This window comes from Gorilla gorilla, chromosome 10, assembly GCF_029281585.2.
Source record: "Gorilla gorilla gorilla isolate KB3781 chromosome 10, NHGRI_mGorGor1-v2.1_pri, whole genome shotgun sequence".
NCBI lineage: Eukaryota > Metazoa > Chordata > Mammalia > Primates > Hominidae > Gorilla > Gorilla gorilla.
In genome coordinates, this window is record NC_073234.2 from 140,715,795 (window position 1) to 140,733,711 (window position 17,917).

The following is a 17,917-nucleotide window of genomic DNA, read 5'->3' on the forward strand; positions in this document are numbered from 1 at the left end:
GCCATTATTTGCCTCTATATTTGTTCAGGAAATATTTACAGGGAGCCTCTTGTGTGTAGGCACTGTTTAAGGGCTGTGCACAAAGCAGGCATGGTTCCTGCCTTGGAGAAGGCAGACAAATTAGACGATTTCATGAAGCAGTAAGTGCCGTGTTCCAGGTACTATTGCTGCATAAGAAATTACCCCAAACCTAGTGTCTTACAACTACTATTTTATTATGTTCTCAGGTTCTATGAGTTGGGAATTTGGACAGAGTACAGTGGAGGTGACTTGTTTCTGCTCCACAATGTCTGGGCTTCAGCTGGGAAGGCTCTATGCTGGTGGTGACTCAATAGCTAGGGGCAGGAAGCACCAGTGACTTCCTCATTCATATGTCTGGCTCCTGGGCTGGGATGGCTTGAAGATTAGAGCTGCCAATCTGAGTATCTTCATGTGGTTCTGTGTGTGATTGGGTTTCCTTACAACATGTTGGCCTCCAGACTCCAAGTGCAAGGCAAGCTGCATGGCCTTTAAGGATCCTGTCTCCAGAGTCACACAGCATCACTTGTATGGCACCCTGCTGGTCGAAGTCCTCACAAGCCCACCCAGATTGAATGGGAAGGGACATAGACCCCACTTCTTGGTGGGAAGAATGACAAGATGACATTGTAGAAGAGCTTGTGGCATGGGATGTGGTATGCTGCTATATTTAAAAAATGCAATGTGCCACATGCAGAAAAATGATAAAACAGGATAATGGGATCAGGAGTGACTGGGATGTGGGGGCTGTTGTAGATTGGATGATCAGCAAAGGCCTCTCTGCAAGGTGTCATTTAATCTGAATACTGAATGCGGAGAAGGAGCCATCCTTGAGAAGATCCAGAGAAAGAGTGATCCAGGCAGGGGAGAGGCATTGTATCCTTAGTAGACATACGATATGGCATTGAGCAGTCAGCAACAACACCATAGCCAGTTGGGATGGACGTCAGCTGTGAACTGTGAGGATGACTGTGCCAGTGATGTTCCAAGAAGAGGGAAAAAAATGAGGGAAAAGTCTCTGGGTGGGAATGAGTTTAGCTTTCCCAGTCAACCTATCTTATCACCCCATCACCCTGTTTTATTGTCTCTTCTGCATGTAGTTGCTTTCTGAAATTATTTGTCTACTTCTTGATGCTTTGTCTCCCCCACTAGATTAAAATCCTATGAGAACAGGAACTTTGTCTTGAAAACCAGCATTCTCAGTGTGTAACAGGATGCCCGGCATCTATAGGCATCCGATAAAATTCGTTGAATGAATGACTCATGCTTGACTAGGTCTACCTCTTAGCCACAGGGCTGCCTGGCAGAGGGTTTCTCCTTGAGTTTGATGTCTGTACTTCAGTAATTGTCACAAGATTTAAATAATTAGAGAAAAGCCCAGCAATGTCGTCAGCCTTCTGGATGCTTGAAATTTGTTACCGGGTTGAGTTGGAACCCAATAGTGACGCTACTCATAAGGGCCGTTGGGTCTTTTAAATGAAATTCTCTTTCCTGGGTTTGAAAAATGCTCCAAGAATTGGGAGGGAACCCTTCTTAAATGGTTTCTGTAATTAATCCCCCGGGACTCGTCGGCAGTGCCATCCCACTCATTACTTACGCACAGAAATAAAGATAAATGTGTCTGGATAATAGCCCTGGGAAGGTATAAATCTTGCTTGTTTATGGGGGAAGGCAGCACACGAGGACTTAATGCTGCCGTGAAGGTTTTTTTAGATTTATGAGAACGCGCATACTGGTAAGAGCTGAGATTTAGAATCAAGGTTAAAAGAGAGGATGGGTGTGGCTGCCACCCTCGTGGCTTTGGGCTGAGCTCACTGCAGAGTCTTCCAGTCAGCTCTCGGTGACCTTGTTTGCCCAGAGGGGTCTCTTCACTCATTTGTGGATTTGGCAGCCATCGTCCTAGGGAAGGGTTTCTCCCAACTGTAGAAATTATGTTTTGCATGGAATGAGCCCATGGATGCAAGCTAACTTGGTAGAAACCACTGGTATCCACACTGAAGAGATTGTGCAAGCCAGGTTGGAGCTTTGAGAGAGAGATCGAAGTGTATGTTGGTACCCAGAGACGTATTTTGTTCTGTCATTTTGCCGCCATTCACTTACATGTTTGGTCAACGTTTATGGAGCTTTGGGGCTCCTGTCTTGTGCTCGAGCTTGCAGTTTTGGCAAAATGAGTCTTGGTCTCTGGAGTACATCACTACTTGAAATAGTTCCAGGGTTTGCCAAGCTGCCGCTATTACCTAACCACCATTTAACTGTGTACAAACTCTATTATGACTTATTCATGTATGTTTTTCTATTTTTTAGAGATAGAGTCTTGCTGTGTCAACCATGGTGCGATCATAGCTTACTTTAGCCCCTAATTCCTAGGCTCAAGTGATTCTCCTGCCTCAGCCTTACAAGTAGCTGGGACCATAGGTCTGGCTAAGGTTTACTTTTTTTTTTTTTTCGTAGAAACAAGGTCTTGTTATGTTGCCCAGGCTGGTCTCAAACTCCTGGCCTTCTGCCTCAGCTTCCCAAAGTTCTGGGATTACAGATGTGAGCCACTGTGCCTGGTCAATATTTATCTTTAAATTGCCCCACTTGTTTTCAAACTTAATGCCAAGTTTAGCCTTGTCCTAAGGTATAAATATTACTGGTTTGTTGTGCTGGTTATATTTCTTTCTAACTCATATTAAAATAAATAAAGGCTGGGCATAGTGGCTCACTCCTATAACCCCAAGCACTTTAGGAGGGTGACGTTGGAAGATCACTTAAGCCCGGGAGGTCCAGGATGCCATGAGCTATGATTTCACCACTGCACTGCAGCCTGGGCATCAGAGCGAGACCCTGTCTCTACAGATTGTGTGTGTGTGTGTGTGTGTGTGTGTGTGTGATTAATACAAAATAATTTCCCTTGTCTACCACCCCAAATAACCAAATAACGTGTGTGCCATCCAGTCATCTTCTGCCTCACTGATAGGTAGGCTGTGTGCACACTGGTTGTGCTTACATTGGCTGAATAGCGTACCTGCTTTTCCAGTGCAATGAAACTTGCAACTTCCACCCACTTGTCTTCCCGGTGAGAGGTTTCTGGTCTGGGTATTTTAGGGCAAAGATACATCCTGTCTTAAATTCTGTGACTGTTTTCAGTGCCCATTTTTTCTTTCTTTTCCTGCAAAATGATGTAAGGGCACATACAAGAAAGAATCTCTCAGATCACTGTTCATTGACTGCCACAAAATTCAGAGTGAGTCTCCTCAGAGGTCACTTTTCATGGACCTGAAATGTGCTATTATATTCTCTGGCTTCTATCCTAGGGCCTGGGATGGGGCTGTGTACCAGGTGGTCTTCGTTGCTCTAATACCGTTGTCTGATTTAAAGATCCAGTGGAATTGATTTTAATGCTTAGCTGAAAGAGAGAGGAATTCTGCACACTGGTGATATTTGGTGAGAGGTGAACTCATGTATACCATGACCATATTTCCTATACCCCAAATCAGAATGTATTATCTGAAACTTATTAATATTCCATGCTCCACAAGTGCAGAAAATTCAAATTGTCATTAGTAGCTATGTGATTAACCAACGGATTTTATTGAAAGAATAACATTACATGAAAATGTAATGGTTTCAGAATATCTGGAGTGTATGGAGGCTGAATGGAAGATTTATTTAACCAGAGGAAGGCCAGAAAAAGGGGTTATGTGTGTCCCTGGACACTGGCATTTGCTTCCATAATCAATGGCCCTTATTTCCCCTAAGCAGGAGATGAAAAATGATGCCCACTTGCTCTGACAGGGTCTTGCTCTGATGCCCAGGCTGCAGTGCAGTGGTGAAATCATAGCTCACTGCATCCTCGACCTCCTGGGCTCAAGTGATCCTCCAACGTCGGCCTCCCAAAGTGCTTGGGGTTACAGGAGTGAGCCACCATGCACAGCTTATATTTATTTTAATATGAGTCAGAAAGAAATATAACCAGCACAACAAACCAGTAATACTTACACCTCAGGACAAGGCTAAACTTGGCATTAAGTTTAAAAACAAGTGGGTCAATTTAAAGATAAATATTGACTGGGCACAGTGGCTCACATCTGTAATCCCAGAACTTTGGGAAGCTGAGGCAGAAGGATTGCTTAATGGCAGGAGTTTGAGACCAGCCTGGGCAACATAACAAGACCCTGTTTCTACAAAAAAAAAAAAAAAAGGAAACCTTAGCCAGACCTGGTGGTATGCACCTTTGGTCCCAGCTTGGATTCAGTCCAAAGACTGAATCTGACCAACAGATATGTTTTGTTTTGCTTAAGAAGTGTCTGAAAAAATAGGGGCCAACATAAAAAAAAATGGACTATTGCTCATAAATAGCTGTATTTTTGGTCTGTCTTGAAACAGAGAAAGCGCTGGCAACATTGGCTATGCATCCCCACTTAGAAACAGACTTTTGGAATGGTGCTGATGAGTGTGTGCCCCCTTTAGTTAAGGCGTGGGCTTGCCACTTTGCCACAGTCACCACCACCCCCTCTTGTCTACCCTACATTGAGGCTGTCAGTTACCATTTATAATCATTCTTGAACTATAGTTTTTCTTATGGGAGACAAATATCTCTCTGGTTCCCAGAAAGATGCTGTCAAAAATTAGAGGCTTCCAGAGGGCTGTGTGTTTAGAGAACAATAGGAGAGAACATCTTTGTGGAAGTGAAGATCATTCTCATGTATTTAATATTCAAGCAAAGTGTGTTGGCTGCCTCTGTTCATTCACCGTTGCTGTCTGATCCCTGCAGGCATTTGACTTTCTGACCCTTGAATTCAGCTAAGAGGCCAGGAAGGGCCTCTTCAAGGCAGACCGACTATTGGGGAGCACCTTGCAGAGCCTGGTGCCCCCAGATGCAATAAACCAGCCTCCCAGGCCCCTTGAGCATGGAGTGGATTGGAGTCTGTTTCATCCTTAATGAGTGAATTGAATAGCTCACAGCAGGGGAAGCTTTTACCCAGCAGTTTTCCACTTAGAACTGCTCGTTCCTTCTCAAGTAATCAACTGAGTTTGCTATTGTCTATTATCCCGTGGTATTGGCAGTGGTGGTTTTACATCTGTGGGGACAATGATCTCCTGACTTTGAGGTCAGATTTTTCTTATGTAATGTGTCTGTACCCTCCACTTCACCTAACACCGGATGCAGCTCAGAGTGGAATGAACATTTGATGGGAGCAGCTGTTTTTCTGGTGGACAGTATGGAGAGGTACGTGCCTCAAAGCATCATACTGGAAGCAAGACTGCATGTGGCATTGTGCAAGCTGTCTGACCTGGCTGTGCCTCAGTTTCCTCACTTGTCGACTAGGCAGAATAATAACACATTCTCATCAGGGTACTACGATTCTTGATAAGCTCTGACGTGTAAAGTCCTTGGTGCCTGGCACTTGGCGAGGACGTTGTGTTTTTGTTCCCTTCTCTATACCTCAGACTCGGAGTAGTGCCTAGCACATATGAGGTCTTCGCGCATATTTGTTGTTTCTGGCCGTATCTTCAGCACCCAGGACAGTTCCAGTCCCTTGGTGGTCAATAAATGTATCAAGAATGAATGAAGTGTTTCAAAAATTTTTTTGAGGTTGGTGTGTATCTGAGATATGGGTATAAAAACATCTTCTCCAAACCGGAAGTCAGATGTGCAGTATAACCAAGGGTTTTGGTGCAAGAGGTGGTCTGGGAGATGTGATTGGATGTGAACTGTTAGTGTCTGTGGCCGTGTTAATGGTTTATGGGTGAAATCCAACCAGATGTAGAAAGTCACAACCATCTGAGGGAATTGTGGAGTAGGTTTGCCCCAGACATAGTCCTGGGTACTGGCTGTTTGGGAAAACTTGTGGTGTTCCATGTATTAATTTTCTATTGCTCATGTAACACATTATTGGAAATTTAGTGGCTTACACAACACAAATCTATTATCTTACTGTCTAGAGGTTGGAAGTCTGAAATGACTCTTAAGGAATGGAATCAAGGCAGGGCTGTGTCCTTCTGGAAGCTCTAGAGGAAAATATGTTTTCTTGCTTTTTCCAGCTTCTAGAGGCCACTAGCATTCTGTGGCTTGTGGCCCCTTCCTCCATCTTGAAAGCATGCATTCAACCTGTCTCCGTCGTCACATCGCCTCCTCTGCCTCTGCCTCTCCTGCCTCCCTCTGATAAGTGCCTATGAGATGATGTTGCACCCACCATGGTAATCCAGGATATCCACCCCATCTCAAGATCCTTAACCTAATCACATGTGCAGAGTCCCATTTGTCTTATAAAGTAACATATTGACAGGCTCTGGGGTTTAGGATGTGAACATTTTGGAGGCAATCACTCTACTAAGCTTTTGAGGGTCCTGGGAAGTCAGAAAAGGTAGGGTGTTCTGGGTGGGCTTTGGCAGCCTGGAGGGGCCCAAGCGAAGCAAGGTGGACCATTCTGGGCAGATAGGGCCTGGGGCCCAGGTGCTGGAGTGTTGATGGGGGATGGACTGTTTTGGGTGGGAGGAACATTACCAGTTGTTCCCAGCTCAGGTCTTTAGGGGTCTCAGAAGCAGTTGGGTCTGGGAGAGTGGAGCAGCTCACAGCTGGTGCACAACTGTTGTGTGGCAAGCATGCAGTTCCCCGCAATAAAATGACACACCTTGTTCTCAAACACAATTTAAAGTGGCCTAATTTGTTTTCTGGTCTGCTTCTCCTTCACCCCCCTGATTATAAAGTCCATCTGCATTCTTTTCCCCTTGCATGAATGCAAACACCCAAACGCATGTGCATAGACACGCTCAGCCCCTCTTTCCTTATGAAATTCATTTATTTTTTGAAATTTTCATTGAATTATAATACATAGTTATGCGTTACTTAATGACAGGGATACCTTCTGAGAAATTTGCTGTTTGGTGATTTTGTCACTGTGCGAACATCACCAAGTATATTTATACAGACCCAGGTGGTAGAGCCTGCTACACACCTAGGCTATTAACCTGTACAGCTTGTTACTGTACTGAATACTGCAGGCAATTGCAGCCCAGGGATAAGCATTTGTGTATGTAAACACCTCTAAACATGTATAGTAAAAATATGGTATTTTAATTCACAGGACCACTATTATATGCATGGTCTGTTGTCGACAGAAATGTCATTTTGTGGTGCATGACTGTATATAGATATAGTATTCCCCGCTTGTCTGCAGGGGATACATTTCAAGATCCCCAGTGGACGCCTGAAATCACAGATGGTGCTAAATCTTATATAGGCTGTTTTTTCTGTACATACATACCTATGATAAAGCTCAATTTATAAATTAGACATAGTAAGAGATGAATGACAATAACAAAATAGCACAATTATAACAATATACTGTGATAAACATTACGTGAATGTGGCCTCTCTCTCTGCCTCTCAACATATCTCTTTGCCGTACTCATCGATTTTTGGACCCCAGTTGACCATGGGCAACTGAAACCACAGAAAGTGACAGCAAGGATAAAGGGAGACTACTGTATATACAGAAAAGGGCACAAATATCACAAGTGTACAGCCTGACAACTTTTGCGAACTGAACACACTCATGAAACCAGGGGCCTCTGCAATCTGCACCTAATCACACAGCACCCTCCTTGACCCCAGGTGACCACCATCCTTCCTTCTACCAGCATAGATGACCTTTACCCTTTACCTGTTTTTTTACTTTCTATAAATAAGTCATGAGACTGGAGCTCTTGCTTGACTCATGTCTGTGCGGTTTATCCACATTGTTACAAGTAGTGACTTCTCATTCATTCTCATTGCTGTGGAACAGAGAGGTTGGCAGAGTATAACCTATGGGCCAAATTGAGCTTGTGAGCTAAGAATAGTTTTTAAGCTTAAAGGATTATATATTTAAAAAAACCCCAGGCCAGGCGTGGTGGCTCACGCCTGTAATCCCAGCACTTTGGGTGGCTGAGGCAGGTGGATCACCTGAGGTCAGGAATTCAAGACTAGCCTGGACAACATGGTGAAACCCTGTCTCTACTAAAAATACAAAAATTAGCCAGGTGTGGTGGCGGGCACCTGTGATCCCAGCTACTAGGGAGACTGAGGCAGGAGAATTGCTTGAACCCTGGAGGCGGAGGTCTGGGTGAGCTGAGATCGCGCCACTGCACTCCAGCCTGGGTGGCAAAGAGAGACCCTAAAAAGAAAAACAAACCCAAAATTAAAAAATTAAACCCCAGACAAAGAATAATGTGCAGCAAAGACTAAATGGCAAGTACAACCTAAAATATTTACTCTCTGGCCCTTTATGGAAAACATTTGCCAAGGTCTGCTGTTGAGCATTGACTTATGTGTATCTATCACTGCTTTCCCATTCTGTCGCCAGTGGGCACTGGGTATTACCTTCCCTTTAAAATCAATTTATTATAACTGAGCATAATTATAATTAAAATCTTAAGAGTAATATATGCACATGGTCAAAATGGAAACACACAGAATGGCATGGAAGCAAGTCTAGCTGCTTAGGCCAGGCCTGCTCACAGAGATCAAGTAATTGCTCACAGCATTTTCTGCTTTGGAGATTTTTCTGTTTTGGCATGGTTGGGGCTGAGGGTCAGGTTTGGGTTGGGTTAGGCCTTCTCCACACCACACTTGTAAAAAATGTTACCCAAGTTTTCTTCTGATACTTCAATGATTTCTTTTGAAAGTATTAGATATTTGGAATTTATTTTAGCATCAGGGTGAATTTGGGCTTCTTATCCAAGTCCCAGTAGCTCATGAGATTGTCTGGCTGTGAGTTATCAGTCAAGTCCGTGTTTTCTGACTGCCTTGAAGTCATTTAATTTGAAAGTGAATGTGTCCCATGGCACTCTGGGCTGGGCTGTCCAGTGAGACCACAGTGGTGAGCAAGTCATTGTATTGGACCCAGGATAGTGAGCCTTGGTGAGTTCAGGATGGTGAGCCTTGCTGGTCAAGCAGGCCAGGCATTTGAATGTAAAACACTTGGGAATATGCTTCTTGTTCACAAAGAACCATGGTTTCTGCCATTTTTGGGGACGTGGCAAGCGCTGTATCATGGAGACCTCAACGTGCAGTGGCTCAGACAAGACCGTTTTTTCCCTTCTCGTTTAACCATCCCCATGTAGGAGTTGCTCTGATCTCTGAGGTCATCCTGAGACCCAGGGGTTTCCATCTCTTTGCTCTGTTACTCCCTAGGCTGGTGTCTGTGTGTCATGATTGGGGTTGCCTCATCCCTATAGGTGTATTCCAGGCTGGGTGGGGAAAGGAGTGAGGAAGTGCAGGGCCACGAATTTCCTTTTTAAAGGGTGTGGCTTGGAAATTGCATGCATCACTTTGGCTCATGTCCCAAAGTCTGGAAATGAGCCACGCAGGCACCGTCAGCTGCAAGAAGACTGGGAAAGATAATCTCCGACCTTGTGTGTTGGGGGGTTCCATGAATAAAAGGAAGAAGGGGAGAAAGGAAACTAGAATTAGCCATTTTCTGTCACATCCTCTCTCTTTTTGGTTTGTTCTTCTGATAGGCACATTGTCACACAGAAATGTTTCTCTACTATACAGAAAGTAACACTGCAGTTGGGATGATAAGAGGTAACTGAAACTCGCACTCATGGCTGGGGCATGCAATAGGGAGTGGTGGGGACTGTGGCTCATTACAGAGCTTGAGCATGGGTTAGGGGGGCAGTGGCTCCTAATCTGTGACTGTCACTTATTATTCTGTGAGAATATCAACTTAGAGTTAACAGATTTGATTTCTCGAGGGAAGCTAGAAATCTAGATTTTTTTTTTTAGATGAGAAGTGTCTTGATTTTTTCAATCTTGGTTCGGTGTAAGAAATGCAGTGTGGACCAATCAATATTCGTGTGCAAGTTGCATTTGGCCTGTGGACCTTTGGTTGGTGCTCTCTACTCTAAAGGCTGCTATGAGCCAGGTGAGGTAGTGCCTGCACTACCTGTAATCCCTGTACTTTAGGAGGCTGAGGCAGGAGGATGGCTTGAGCCCAGGAGGTCGAGACCAGCCTGAGCAACTTAGCAAGACTCCATCTCTACAAAAAGAAAAAGAAACAACAACGAAAAATAAAGGCTGCTATGCCAAAGGGAGATGGTGTTATCCTCTGACTGGCAGAGCTCAGGGATCTATCAACTTCATAAATGAGGAAATTGGGACTCGGCTTTTATACACTATGTTAGAAGTGTTGGCTCACCTTCTCTGGAGGGGAGTTTGGCATTATCAGTTAAAATTACAAATGCACACACTTTGACTCATCCAGTTTACTTCTGAGAATTTATCATTCAGAGAGATTGTACCTGTGCAGATTAACCCATGCGTGAGGTTATTCACTGCAACCCTGCAGTAGCATAAGGCTAGAGGCAACCTGAATGTCCATCAAGAGGGGCATGGGTAAATAAATGTTGGTGCATAGCCATACAGTGGAATGCTATACAGCGTGAGAAAAATGAAGACAGTGTATATATTGGCTGTAACCATCTCCATAAAAGATTGCTAAGTGAAAAATCAAACCACGTGCAGAACAGTGCGTATAGTATGTGACTATGTTAAAAAGAAAAAGTAATACAGTATGTGTGTATATGGGCACTTTTATATACACACAATATTTTTGCAAGGTTCATGAGAAACTAATAATGTTGCTTGCTTCTGGGGAGTTGAGTGTAAGACAGAAGGGAGACATTTTATTCTAGAATCATGTATCTTTTGAAGTTTGAGACATGAAAATGTTTTACCCATTCAAAACATAAATAAAATTAAGATAAAAGACAAGACAGACTAGCAAGGCTCTGAGAGGGCGTGGGTTTCCCAGGCATCACACAGCAGCTGGGGGCTAGAATCAGCATCCCTGTTTGTACCTCCCAGCACTGCATCTTGTTACCCCAGCAATGTTACCATGCTGCTAGTTTTTGATCTTAGAGGCTGTTCAGAAGAACCTCTACCTTGTTAACTAGCAAGCTGGAATTTATTTTACCAACTGATATAGTAAATTGGGTTTCTTGCAGGAGCTGCTGTTTTTCTTGGCCTCAATAATAACTGCCCCAAGGCAACACCCTCTTCTGAAGGATCTTGGGTTCCCAGATACACCTCTGATTATATTTGCAGTTACTTTGCAGTTCATCGAGCAGACCTGGGCTAGTTTCCCTTAGGTTTACTTCATCACCTGAGCATTGCCAATGACTCAGGGGCCAGGTGCTGCCCTGAGTGTTTTTGGAATTCCAGGGACTTGGAGGGTCTCCTTGCTACTTCACCTTCCTCCTGTGGCACCAGGAAAAATAATGATTCCTTGGCTGCAGAAAGCAGGGTGACAAATGCAGGCCCTTTGTGGAGCGAGGCAGGCAGCCTTTCTGGTTCTCTGGCAGAGGTGCTGTTTAAATGACATTTTTCTTGAAGATTAGAGAGCTGTTGAGAGCTGCCTTGGGACTCGAGCCTGGTAATTAGCTCTTTACCTGTGTCCTGAGGATTCTCAGCACAGTAGCTTGTCAAGGGAGCTTGGGAGAGGATGTACTGTGTTCTCACCCAGGATGAATAAAAACCTTCTCCTTGTTTAAACAAAACGAGAAATCCCGGTGTCCGGGGATCGTCCTGTCACCTTACATCTCCCTAGTTCAGTAGGATCCAGCACGGAGCATGATTGATCACTTAAATCCTATGTGTTAGGTTGGCTGCAGGGAACTGAGACCTTACATAACAATGGTTTAAGCAAGACGGAAGTGTATTTCCCTCTCATATACAAGCGCAGAAATAAGTATCCAGAACTGGTATAGCAGCTCCTCTCGGCAAAACCCTCTTTGTTTCCAGTTCCTTCCAGCTCACCATCATTCCTAAGGTGTGGGTCTCTCTTCATGGTCCAAGATAGAGTCCCAGATGTGCCTCCCACATTCCAGGTAGCAGGAAATGGAAAAGAGCAAGGGGATCACTTGAGCCCAGGAGTTCGAGGCTGCACCATTACACTCTAGTCTGGGCAGTAGAACATGACCCTGTCTCTTAAAAAAAAAAATGCTACACTTCCCAGGTTCCTTTGCAGCTAAGCATGGCCAGAAAGCTAATGCCACATCTCACATCTTTGTTGTGTGTGTGTGTGTGTGTGTGTGTTTTAAGAGACGAGGTGTTGCTCTGTAACCCAGACTGGAGTGCAGTGGTGCAATCACAGCTCACTGCAGCCTCGAACTCCTACGCTCAAGCCATCCTCCCACCTCAGCCTCCTGAGTAGCTGGAACTCCAGGTGCACCACCATGCATCCTACCCTGCTAATTTTTATTTTCCCTCTTGTTAGCGTATGATCCTTTGCTCCCTAAGGCCACTTTCCAAGAAGTTGCGTGTAGTACCCCACAATATCCCATTTCCTGAACTTATTATGTTAAGTTGGGTTCCCTCTAAAAGTGGAAGCTGATAATAAGGGCTTGAATGCAGGTAATTTATTTTGGAAATGTATTCAAAGGAAGTGGAATGGGGCAACTGGGAAGAGGAAACAGGAGAGGAGGGAAGAATGAATCCAAGGCTGCATGACCCGGGTGGTTACCACTGTAGGCCTTGGGATTCCCTCCTGCTGAGACTGCTTCCAGGAGCAGAGTGAAACACACCTCAGGACTGTTCACCAAAGACACGGATGAGGGGAGTATTTATTCCGTCTGCCAAACCCCATTGGTCAAGAGTTGCTCTCCAGGATGTTGAATCCCTTGCACTCATGGTTTTGAGCTGAACAGGCTCCTGCAGAGACTCTGTGGGGGGGGGGGGGGGGCAGGTAGGAGGTGCAGTAGAGGTACTTGGGGGCTCCACATGTGCCCAACTTCTTATAGCAAGAGCCAGGGCAAAAAGATGGACTGATAGAAAGTGAGATGGAGCATTAGCTTTATGGCCATGCTTACCTGCAAAGGAACTTGGGAAACATAGTTTTTTTTGTTTTTTGTTTTTTTCCGAAAGAGATAGGGCCTTGCTTTATCACCCAGGCTGGAGTGCAGGGGTGCAAGCCTAGCTTACTGCAGCTTCCAACTCCTGGGCTCAAGTGATCCTCCCACCTCAGCCTCCTGAGTTGCTGGGACTATAGGTGTGCACCACCATGTACCATACCCTGCTAATTTTTAATTTTTAATCTTTATTTTTGTAGAGAAGGAGTCTCACTATGTTGCCTACGCTGGTCTCAAACTCTTGGCCTCAAGGGATCCTCCTGCCTCAGCTTCCTAAAGTACTGGGATGGAAATGTGGTTTTTATTCACAGTGGCCACGAGTTTGGCAAAAGCCAGGGGATTGATTACTGTTGCAAGGATGTTGGAGAACAAATGGCAGACTCTAGCACACCGTGATCTTCATTCCACCCATTCATTATGATTGATTGTGGGAAGGAATTCCGCAATTGTCTGACAGTGTCTGCCATGGGTATGGTGGTGGAGAGGTGGAAGGTTTTGTGTTGAGAGTCTGCTATTCTTGACCCTTGGTATTTGTAGCACTCTCAATTCATGAGGGTTGAGTAAAAAAATTTTAAAAATTAGAGTGAAATGGGATAAGACCTGTCTGAAGGTGGTACTTGGCTTATCCTGAGCTATGCTCACCTCTGGTGCTCTCTCTGGTTGTCTTTTATATTTTCCACAGTCTTGAATTGCAAACCTACTATGTGCACAGCTGGCATGTGCATAGGTAGGAAGAAAGGCTACAATGAAGAGGCCATGTTTCCCAAACTTTGGTTTTTTTAATATATTACCTTCATTACCTTTAATATATTACCTTTTTAAATATATTACCTTCATATAATATATAATATATATTTGGCCATATCTACAGTATTCTCTGGCTATTTAAAAAAATTTAATACCTATTTTTAAAAATCAACTCAGTTTTTACTTAAATATGTTTATTTTAAAAGCAGACTCTATCACTACCACAAATAGAAAGCCAGTATCACTTGCCATAAATAGCCAGAAACCTTCAAAATAAAGACAGTGAAAACAAAGCAATGATCTTAAATTCCAGCTAGATACCGCGGCTTGCCAAAGGCTCTCAGACAGAGACCTGCTGTCTCCCGTCTAACAAGGGCCATTAGCCAAATGTTAGAGACTCATTAGCAGAGATGGAGGCTTCCTCTCTTTATGAGAAGGATTGCAGGAGAATTAAGAAAGGAATAGCCTTCTAATGGTGGGATTCCACGTTCCTGAAAACCTTTTTGTAAATGGTCTTCCACATTGCTGGGAGGACTTGGGAAAAGGCTGTGGAGGGCTTTGAATGCCGAGCTAAAGGGATTGTTGCATTTGTTGCATTTGCAGAAAAGCCCTTGGGATACCTTTTGGGGGGTTATTTAGGGGTACAGGAGTAGTTTCTGCAGCAGAATATATTGATGAATAGGGCGTCCCTGTCCCCCAGTGGGTGGGAAATTCCCATTTAGGCAAAAACTCCCTCTTTGGTCCAGCGATTGGCAAGAGGCAGGCATAAGCCTCTGATCCCCTGCGCCTAGGCCTGTCTTTGAACAGGCACTGAATAGCATCCATTCCTCAGGAGATGTCCTGCACTGCTCGAGCTCCTGAGAGCTCTCGGATAAAAAAAAAAAAAAAACTCGAATTGGCACCACATCCAAGTGGCATGTGGCGCGGGCGGGTGCAGTTGGATTATTTTTATTTATGATAGCTGATTCACAATCGTCTCCATGGCAATGGGGGAGCTAAAGGCGGAGGGAAGGAGGGAGTTGTCACATTATTAAATGACCCAATGAAAGAATAAAAACCCTCCAACACATCAGGGATTAATTTAACACTGTGGCCTTGCCTGGCAGGTCATTACCCATCCCTGCTACAGATGTTGGCACTTCCACTTCCAGAGTGTTCTGCGCAGAGCATGGCTCATCTGTTTGCATTTGAATGTCATTCTTCGCTCAAACAGTCAGATGCCGGGGGTCAGGAGGGCCACTGGTGACCTCATCTGGAGATGCTCTCCACATAGAATACTCAGGAACCTATTCATGGTGCCCTTTTGAACACACAAACATCTCTATTTATATTTGTCTCTATATATGTAATTCTGTTTTTTATACTAACTTGAATAGATACAAAATCATCTTTATAAATTACACTTAAGGAATAAAACCGTACAATGAATACCCATGTACCTACTACTTAGTTAAGAAAAATAGTGCCCTTTTGAACACATATATATCTCTATCGATATTTCTCTCTCTCTATATATGTAATTCTGTTCTTTAAATACTAACTTGAATAGATACAAAATCATCTTTATAAATTACACCTAAAGAATAAAACCATACAATGAATACCCATGTACCTACTACTTAGTTAAGAAAAATATGTACCCTAAAACTTAAAGTATAATTAAAAAAAAATTAAAAAAAATAAATAAATAAAAGAAAAATAGGCCGGGTGTGGTGGTTCATGCCTGTAATCCCAGCACTTTGGGTGGCCGAGGTGGAAGGATCTCTTGAGTCCAGGAGTTCAAGACCAACCCGGGCAACACAGTGAAACCTCATCTGTACAAAAAATACAAAAATTAGCTGGGCATGGTTGCTCATGCCTGTAGTCCCAGCTACTTGGGAGGCTGAGGTGAGAGGATCTCTTGAGCCTGGGAGGTTGAGGATGCAGTGATCCGTGATCAAAACCACTGCACACAGCCTTGGTGACAGAGTGAGACCCTGTCTCAAAAACAGAAAAGAAAAGAAAATATTATTTCTTTTACATAGGGTAAAAGGGTGATGTACATACAGTAACAGCATATCTTGATTTCCCCTGACATCCCAATTTTCTCTTGTTGTCACTAAGACAACTAAGGCTAGAGTGCAGTGGTGCGATCTTGGCTCACTGCAAGCTCTGTCTCCCGAGTTCAAGTGATTCTCCCGCCTCAGCTTCCCGAATAGCCTGGATTACAGGCACACACCACCACACGGGCTAATTTTTGTATTTTTGTAGAGATGGGGTTTCACCATGTTGGTCAGGCTGGTCTTGAACTTCTGACCTCAGGTGATCCACCCACCTTGGCCTCCCAAAGTGCTGGGATTAAAGGCTTGAGCCAGTGTGCCTGGACTCTCCTCTACTTTTAAGCCCCCTCTGTGCTCTTCCCCAATCTCATTCCCTCTGCCCTCAGAAAGAACCTCTCTCCTGAATTCTGTGTTCGTCATTCCTTTGCTGCTCTGTTTGCTCCCTAAATAATACATTATTTTTTTGGGTCTCTTCGTGAGTGGTGTGTAAGTGAAGTTGTACTCTGGGTGTCCTTTGGTGCCGCCCCTCTTTCACTAAACATTGCATTTGGGAGACTCTTTCGCATTGAAATGTGTAGCAGTGATTCACCCCTTTCTACAGCTGTATGCTCTTCCATTCTAGGAATGTTCCAGGATTTATCCGTTTTACAGCTGACATTTGGGTTGTTGCCTGTCCTTTGCTCCAATCAGCAAGGCTGCTGTGAACATTTTTGTATGTGTATCCCAACACAGACAGGCATGAATCCTCCAGGTTCAGTGTCTGCAATGGCTGGGTCATATGTTCACTGCATCTTCAACTTTGCCAGATGGTGACAAACTGTTTTCCAAAGTGGTTGTCCAGGTTGATCCCCCCTCTGGCGACACAGAGGTGTTCCGACCATGGTGCATTGTTGTCAGTGCTCGTTGCCAGACTATTCAGACATTGAGTGCTGCCTGCGACTATCATTCAGTGCCCAACTTAGGTTCATATGGGGAAGAACCCCAAAGAGGAGAACAGGTTGCATTCCCCAATATTAACTTCGTGGTAATACAGCTGACATTTTGATCTACATCTGCCTTACATCTTTGTCTATTTTAGTTGGTTGAGAACTTGGGTGCCTCCTAATGGCGACCTAAAGACCACTAGCTATGCCGTCTCTGATAACTTAAATGCCCACGGCCTCTCATTCACCTGAGATGGGAAGATTACTTGAGCCCAAGAGGTCAAGGTTGCAGTGAGCTATGATGATGCTACTGCATTCCAGCCTGGGTGATGGAGTGAGATCAGACCCTGTCTCCCAAAAAATAAAAAAAATAGCCTAAGGATTCCAAGGATGCAAAATAACAAAATTACAATAATCCCCAAAGCTAGGAAGGTGGGACATGGTTAACTTACTATCTGTTCGACTCCCACTCATCTTTCAAAACCCACTTCAGAATTATCTTTTGTCTGAGCAACTTTACCCAACTTCCTCATTCAAAGCCCCGTCCCAAACCCAGCTAACCCGGAACGTGGGCTGGACTTTTCTCTCCTTCCGCAGAGCTCAGTGATCACCCCAGCTCACAGCTCACTCCAGATTCTGAATTCCTAGGATTTGTTTGTAGACTCAGCTTTTTTTGTTATTTAATCATATTCTGTTAGGCCACTGTGGAGTGTAAGTCTGGCTTTCTTAATTTGAGGTCATCTTAGGTTTTCTTCTTCATAGGAGCAGCGCAGTGTCTTGCCCTAGCTCATTCTTTCAGGAAGTTATTGGTAGCACCCATTGTGTGTCACGCCTGATGATCATGGCTGAGGAATCAAAGAAACTGAGTCCCTTGCCCTTGATGGAGACATGCTTTTCAGGAGAAATGCAAGAAATAAATGAGAGTGATGTGATGTGGCTTTGATGGGAGGAATATCCAGATTATTAAGGAGAGTTTCTTTGAATGAAGAAGTTGGGTAAAGCTGCTCAAACAAAAGATAATTCTGAAGTGGGTTTTGAAAGGTGAGTGGGAGTTGAACAGATGGTAAGTTGACTATGTCCCACCTTCCTAGCTTTGGAGATTATTGTAATTTTGTTATCTTGCATCCTTGGAAACCTTTGGCTAATGTGTTTTTTTTTGGGAGACAGGGTCTCACTCTGTTGCCCAGGCTGGAGTGTGGTGGTGTGATCACAGTTCACTGCAGCCTTGACCTCCTGGGCTCAAGTAATCTCCCCATCTCAGCCTCCTGAATAGCTGGCACTACAGGTACATGCCACCATGCCTGGCTAATTTTT

At 44.2% G+C, this 17,917-nt stretch overlaps 1 protein-coding gene across 4 annotated transcripts in view; it reads left to right on the plus strand.

The window, feature by feature from the left end:
* The window catches only part of TMEM132B (transmembrane protein 132B), a 507,362-nt gene that overhangs the window by 106,078 nt on the left and 383,367 nt on the right, over nucleotides 1–17,917 (plus strand). The gene's annotated exons all lie outside the window — the stretch shown is intronic.